This window comes from Macaca mulatta, chromosome 10 (genome assembly GCF_049350105.2).
Source record: "Macaca mulatta isolate MMU2019108-1 chromosome 10, T2T-MMU8v2.0, whole genome shotgun sequence".
NCBI classification, from domain to species: domain Eukaryota; kingdom Metazoa; phylum Chordata; class Mammalia; order Primates; family Cercopithecidae; genus Macaca; species Macaca mulatta.
The window spans coordinates 35196397-35202747 of record NC_133415.1 but is presented as its reverse complement, the minus strand read 5'-3'; the positions used below and the strand labels follow the sequence as shown (position 1 = coordinate 35202747).

At 37.6% G+C, this 6351-nt stretch overlaps 1 pseudogene; it reads left to right on the top strand.

The window, feature by feature from the left end:
* Positions 1-323: 323 nt before the first annotated feature.
* LOC144331488 (uncharacterized) lies at positions 324-933 on the top strand (annotated as a pseudogene).
* The last annotated feature ends 5418 nt before the right edge of the window (positions 934-6351 follow it).

The following is a 6351-nucleotide window of genomic DNA, read 5'->3' as shown; positions in this document are numbered from 1 at the left end:
AGAGAACAGTAGTATAATATGGTAAGTTAAGGTTTCCAAATGTGCCTCCTGAGTTTCAAGCTTATCTGCCAAACCAGACAGAAACACAAATATGAAATGAAGGGAGAAGAAGAGATCAGACTGTTACTGTGTCTGTGTAGAAAGGAAAGACATAAGAAATTCCATTTTGACCTGTTCCTTGAACAATTGCTTTGCTGAGATGCTGTTAATTTGTAACTTTGCCCCAGCCACTTTGCCCCAACTTTGAGCTCACAAAAACATATGTTGTATGGAATCAAGGTTTCAGGGATCTAGGGCTGTGCAGGACATACCTTGTTAACAAAATGTTTACAAGTAGTGTGCTTGGTGAAAGTCATCGCCATTCTCTAGTCTCAATAAACCAGGGGCACAATGCACTGCGAAAAGCTGCAGGGACCTCTGCCTTGGAAAGCCGGGTATTGTCCGAGGTTTCTCCCCATGTGATAGTCTGAAATATGGCCTCGTGGGATGAGAAAGACCTGACCATCCCCCAACCCAGCATCCATAAAGGGTCTGTGCTGAGGTGGATTAGTTAAAGAGGAAAGCCTCTTGCAGTTGGGGTAGAGGAAGGCCACTGTCTCCTGCCTGCCCCTGGGAACTGAATGTCTCGCTATAAAACACGATTGTACATTTGTTCAGTTCTGAGATGGGAGAAAAACCGCCCTATGCCGGGAGGCGAGACATGTTGGCAGCAGTGCTGTCTTGTTATTCTTACTCGTCTGAGATGTTTGGGTGGAGAAAAATATAAATCTGGCCTACATGTACATCCAGGCATAGTACCTCACCTTGAACTTAATTATGACATAGATTCTTTTGCTCACATGTTGTTTTGCTGACTTTCCCCCTATTATCACCCTGCTCTCCTACCACATTCCTCTTGCTGAGATAGTGCAAATAATAATCAATAAAAACTGAGGGAGCTCAGAGAACGGTGCCAGTGCAGGTCCTTGGTATGCTGAGTATCGGTCTCCTGGGCCCACTGTTGTTTCTCTATACTCTGTCTCTGTGTCTTATTTCTTTTCTCAGTCTCTCGTCCCACCTGACAAGATATACCCACAGGTGTGAAGGGGCAGGCCAACCCTTCATGAAAGTTCTCATATCCATTTCTTTCATTTATAATTTCAATTTTAGATTCAGAGGGTACATGGGCAAGTGTGTTACAAAGGCATATTGTATGATGCTGAAGTTTGAGTATAATTGAACCTATCACCCAGGCAATGAACACAGTACACAATAGGTAGCTTTTCAACCCTTAACCCCCTCTCTCCCCCATGCTGTATTTCCCAGTGTCTATTGTTCCCATCTTTCTGTCCATGTGTATGCAAAGTTTAGTTTCTATTTATAAATGAATAAACGTGGTATTTGGTTTTCTGTTTCTGCATTAGTTCACTTAGGATAATGGCCTCCAGTTGCATCTATGATGCTGCAAAGGACATGATTTCATTCTTTTTTATGGCTGCATAGTATTCCATGGTGTATATGTACCACACTTCTTTATCTAATTCACCATTGGTGGGTGCCTGGATTGACTACATGTCTTTGCTTTTGTACACAGTGTTGCAATGAGCATAAGGGTGCATGTGGGTACAGATAGAAAGATTTATTTTCCTTTGGGTATAGACCCAGTAATGGAACTGCTAGGTTAAATAATAGTTCAACTCAGTAGTTTGAAAATCTCCAAACTGCCCTGCATAGTAGCCTACTTCACTTGCACTCCCACCAACAGTGTATGTATTTCCTTTTCTCTGCAGCCCCACCAACATCTGTTATTTTTGGACTTTTTAACAAAAGTCATTCACACTGGTATGACATGGTATCGCATTATAGTTTTTATTTGCATTTTTCTGATAATGAGCAGTTTTTCATATGTTTTTCGGCTACTTATATGTCTTTTTTCTTCTTTTGAGAAGTGTCTCTGCATGTTTTTTGCCCATTTTTAAATAGGGCTATTTGGTTTTTGCTTGTTAAATTGTTTAGGTTCCCTATAGATTCTGGATATTGGGTCTTTATTGAATGCATAGTTTGCAAATATTTTCTCCCATTCTGTAGGTTTTCTATTTACTCAATTGATCATTTCTTTTCCTATATGGAAGCTCTTTAGTTTAATTAAGTGCCACTTGTCAATTTTTGGTTTTGTGTAGCAATTGCTTTTGAGTACTTATTCATAAATTATTTGCCAAGACTGATGCTGCAAATTTTTCTTAACTTGTTGAAGATTAGATATTTGTGAGTATGTGGCTTTATTTCGGTGTTCTCTATTCTGTTCCATTGGCCTATGTATCTGTTTTTATACCAGTAGCTTGCTGTTTTGGCTACTACAGTAACCTTGTGGCGTAGTTTGAAGTTGGATAATGTGATGACTCTGGTTTGGCTCTTTTTACTTAGGTTTGCTTTGGCTGTTGGGGATCTTTTTTGGTTCAATATAATCTTTAAAACAGTGTTTTCTAATTCTGTGAAAAATAGCATTGGTAATTTGATAGGATAGGATTTGTAGATCACTTTGTGCAGTACGGCTATTTTAATAATTTTGATTCTTTCAATCCATGTGCATGGAATTTTTTTTCATTTGTTTGTCATCTACGATTTCTTTCAGCAGTGTTTTGTAGCTCTCCTTGTAGAGATCTTTCACCTCCTTGGTTACATATATTCCTAAGGATTTATTCTTTTTGTGGCTATTGTTAATGGGATTGCATTCCTTATTAGGCTTTCAGCTCTAACATTATTGATGTATACAAATGGTACTGATTTTCATGCATTGATTTTCTATTCTGAAATGTTAATGAAGTTGTTTATTACTTCTAGAAGCCTTTTGGTGGAGTCTTTAGGGTTTTAGGTATAGAATTATATCATCAGTTAAAAGAAATAGTTTGACTTTTTCTTTTTCTCTTTGGATGACTTTTATTTCTTTCTCTTGCCTGATTGCCCTGGCTAGGACTTCCAGTATTACATCAAATAGAAGTGGTGAGAATGGGAATCATTTTTTGTTCTATTTCTCAAGGGGACTGCTTCCAGCTTTTTCCCAATCAGTATAATGTTAGCTGTGTGTTTGTCATTGATGGCTCTTATTATTTTGAAGTATGTTCCTTTGATGCCTACTTTATTGAGGGTTTATTTTTTTAACACAAAGAGACATTGAATTCTATCAAAAGCTTTTTTTTTTTTTTTTTTTTTTTTTTTTTTTTTTTTGCATCTATTGAGGTGATCATGTGGGTTTTGTTTTTAATTCTGTGTATACGGTAAATCACATTTATTGATTTGTATATGTTGAAACAACCTTGATTCCAGAAAGGAAAAGAAATTAACTTTTGGATGTGCTGCTAGATTAAGTTTGCTAGTATTTTGTTGAGAATTTTTGTTATGTGTTCATCAGGGATATTGACTTGTAGGTTTTTTTTTTCTTGTGTCTTTGCTAGCTTTGATATCAGGGTGACACTGGCTTCACAGGTTAGTTAAGGAGGAGTCCCTTCTCTATTTTTTGGAATCGTTTCAGCAGAATTGGTACCAGTTGTTCTTTGTATATCTGGTCGAATCCAGCTATAAATCAATCTGATCCTGGGCTTTTGTTGCTTGGTAGATTTTTATTACTGCTTCAATTTGCAACTCAAGATTGGACATTTCAGGGTTTCAACTTCTTCCTAATTCACTCTTGGGAGGTTGTATGTTTTCAAGAATTTGTCCATTTCCTCTAGAATTTCTGGTTTGTATGCATAGAGGTGTTCATAATAGTCTCTGAAGATCTTTTGTCTTTCTGTGGAATCAGTAGTAATGTCACCTTTGCCATTTCTGATTGTGCTTATTTTGGTCTTTCCTTTTGTTACTTTGTTAATATAGCTAGCAGTCTATCAATTGTGTTCATATTTTCCAAGAACAAACTTTTGATTTTTGATGCTTTGTATAAATTCTTGTATCTCAATTTCATTCAGTTCTGCTCTGATTTTATCTATTTTCTTCTATTAGCATCAAGGTTAATTTGTTCTTGTCAATCTAGTTCCTTTGGTGTAATGTTAGGCTGTTAATTTATGATCTTTCTATTCTCTTGATGTGGGCATTTAGCAAAGTTTATCTTTTCTTCTTAATACTACTTTTGCTGTATCCCAGAAATTTTGGCATGATTTGTCTCTGTTTTCATTAATTTGAAAGAATTTTTTATTTTTGCCTTAATTTTATTGTTGATGCAAAAGTCATTCAGGATCAAGTTGTTTAATTTCCATATAACTGTGGTTTTGAGCAATATTCTTGGTGTTAAATTATGTTTTTATTGCACTGTAGTCTGAGAGTATGGTCTAATTTCAACTTTTTTGAATTTATCGTGAGTTGCTTTATGGCCAAGCACGTAGCCAATCTTATGGTGTGTTCTATATGCAGATAAAAAGAATATGCATGTGGAATATTATGTGTTTATTGGGTGGAGTACTACTAACATAAAAACACACTTAGGTACACAGCCCAAAGACTCTATAAAACAACTACATAGTTGACTCTACAAAACAACCAGCTAACAAAATAATGACAGGATAAAAATCTCACATATCAATATTAACCTTGAATGTAAATGGTCTAAACAACCCCACCTAAAATGGACAGAATGGTAAGTTAGATAAAATAACAAGACTCTATTAGGTCAAATTGGTCAAGTGTCAAGTTTAAGTCCAGAATTTCTTCGTTAGTTTTCATCACAACAGTCTGTCTAAAGCAGTCAGTGGGATATTCAAATCCCCCACTATTATTGTGTGGCTGTGTAAGTCTTTTTGCAAGTTTAGAAGTATTAGTTTAATGAATCAGAGTGTCCTAATGTTGGGTGCCTATATATTTAGGATTTTTAAGTCTTCTTGTTGAACTAAATGCTTTATCATTATGTAATCCTTTTTTCCTTTTTTTTTTTTTTTTACTGTTGTTGGTTTAAAGTCTGTTTTATATGACATAGCAATGGCAACCTCTGGTCTTTTTGTTTTTCATTTGTATGAGAGATTTCTCCAACCCTTTCCTTTCATCCCATGGATGGCATTACATATTAGATAGGTCTCTTGAAGACAGTATATGGTTGAGTCTTCCAGCTTACCACTCTGTCCCTCTTAAGTGGGGTGTTTTGATCATTTACATTCAAGGTTAATATCGATGTGTGATATTTGTATCTCGTCATTGTTTTGTTAGCTGGTTGTTTTGTAGATTCAACTGTGTAGCTGCTTTATAGGGTCTTTGGGCTATGTATTTAAACGTGCTTTTATGTTAGCAGGTTTCATTTTTCATTTCCCTAAAGAACCTCTTGTAAGGCTAGTGTAATGGTAACAAATTCTCTCAGCATTTGCTTTCCAGGAAAGGATTTTATTACTTCTTTGTTTATGAAGCTTAGTTTGGCAGGATATTAAATTACTGGTTGGAATTTATTTTCTTTAAGGATGCTGAAAATAGGCTCCCAAGAATTTTTTTTTTTTTTTTTTTTTTTTTTTTTTTTTTTTTTTTGAGACGGAGTCTGGCTCTGTCGCCCAGGCTGGAGTGCAGTGGCCGGGTCTCAGCTCACTGCAAGCTCCGCCTCCCGGGTTCACGCCATTCTCCTGCCTCAGCCTCCGGAGTAGTTGGGACTACAGGCGCCCGCCACCTCGCCCGGCTAGTTTTTTGTATTTTTAGTAGAGACGGGGTTTCACCATGTTAGCCAGGATGGTCTCGATCTCCTGACCTTGTGATCCGCCCGTCTCGGCCTCCCAAAGTGCTGGGATTACAGGCTTGAGCCACCGCGCCCGGCCAGGCTCCCAAGATTTTAAGGATTGTAAGGTTTCTGCTGATAGGTCTACTGTTAGCCTAATAGAGTTCCCTTTGTAAGTGACCTGACCCTTTCCTCTAACTCTTGTTAAGGCTTTTTCTTTCATATTGACCTTGGAGAATCTGATAACTGTGTCTTGGTGATCATTGTCCTGCATAGTACCTCACAAAGGTACTCTAAATTTCTTGAATTGGCATGTTGACCATGCTAATGTGATTGAGGATATTTTTGTGTGGATTATATTCCCAACAACTTTTCCAATTTTTTTTTTTTTTGAGATGGAGTCTCGCTGTTGAACTCCAGCTGAACCCCAGGAGTTCAATGGCACAACCTTAGCTCGCTGCAACCTCCACCTCCCAGGTTCAAGCAATTATGCTGCCTCAGCCTCCTGAGTAGTTGGGACTACAGGCAAGCACCACCACACCTGGCTAATTACATATTTTTAGCAGAGATGGGGTTTCTACATGTTGGTCAGTCTGGTCTTGAACTCCCAACCTCAGGTGATCAGCCGGCCTCAGCCTCCCAAAGTGCTGGGATTACAGGCATGAGCCACTGCACCCAGTCTCTTTTAACTC